This window comes from Myotis brandtii, unplaced genomic scaffold (genome assembly GCF_000412655.1).
Source record: "Myotis brandtii unplaced genomic scaffold, ASM41265v1 scaffold105, whole genome shotgun sequence".
Taxonomy (NCBI): Eukaryota; Metazoa; Chordata; class Mammalia; order Chiroptera; family Vespertilionidae; genus Myotis; species Myotis brandtii.
This window is the reverse complement of record NW_005353538.1, coordinates 5,224,895-5,225,949: the sequence shown is the minus strand read 5'-3', so window position 1 is coordinate 5,225,949 and position 1,055 is coordinate 5,224,895. Positions and strand designations below refer to the sequence as shown.

The 1,055-nt window shown below is 40.6% G+C and overlaps 1 long non-coding RNA gene across 1 annotated transcript in view; it reads left to right on the top strand.

The window, feature by feature from the left end:
* The window catches only part of LOC106726188, a 22,710-nt gene that overhangs the window by 21,134 nt on the left and 521 nt on the right, over positions 1 to 1,055 (top strand). The gene's annotated exons all lie outside the window — the stretch shown is intronic.

Genomic DNA, 1,055 nt, shown 5'->3' with positions numbered 1-1,055 from the left:
CATGCGTGTCACAGGTTCGCCATCACTGATAAGACCTTAGACTTAAGATCTTAGAACTTAGCTCCTTTAGCTAAGCTCCTCTGACCCCCAAATGCCTTTCAAAATTATATCTCGTCTCCAGACTCTTTATTAGTCTCTGGCTTCCTATTTAACGTCTACGCACAGCCTTCTCCAGATTCCTGTACCCTTCTAGATGCTGGGACAAGAACCAGGCACTTCCATGTCACCTAGCAACAGCAGCCACTACTCTTTAAAAGTGGAAGCTGCTTTCTGTTCCTGCCCTGTACTGACTAGCGATACACCAGCCCTTTCCTCTCTTGGAAAGTGAAATAAACTTCCTCTCTGCATCTCCTCTTTCAGTTGTGAATTCTTTCACAGCCCGCATCATTGGCCAAACCCTAACAGTGGAGAAATAAAATTGAAAACAAAATCTCTTTACACAGAAAACCTCTCCATAAACATAGAAGGCAGTTTTATTATTGAATAAGCATTTAACCAAAATGTGGTGTGCATCAGGGAGTCAGCTAAAGAATGTAAAGACATCTCACCCTTCAGTATAACCAGGCAGATACACCCTGTCAATCCATGTTGCCAGGACAAAAATAACTGTTCCTCAGGAAAAGAGGACCTGGTGGCACCATGTCTCACACGTAGTTCACCCTAAACTCACTTGGAAATGTGGTGACCACCTGTGTTTGCTAGTTGCAATGATGTAGAAGAAGCATGAAAATTTCAAATTCCCAAGACAGGCTGACTGGAGCCAGATGCCCACTTTAAGCTCTCACTGCGCTATCTTCCTGATGTTTACATTTAGAGATGGCTCCTAGGTTGTTAAACTGATAGCAGGCTTGTTTAGCTTTTAAAAATATTTACATACATTTAAAGAAAAACAAAGAATTCAAAAGTTTTCTAAAGGAAATGCTCTAAGAGAAGGTATGTGTGATGGGGATTTCTTTTCTTTTTAACACCAGAGAAAATTCAACTTTATTTTTTAAGGTTTGTATTTACCCTTACAGTATTTATTGAGTACACAAAAGGAAGCTAGGTAGACAGGG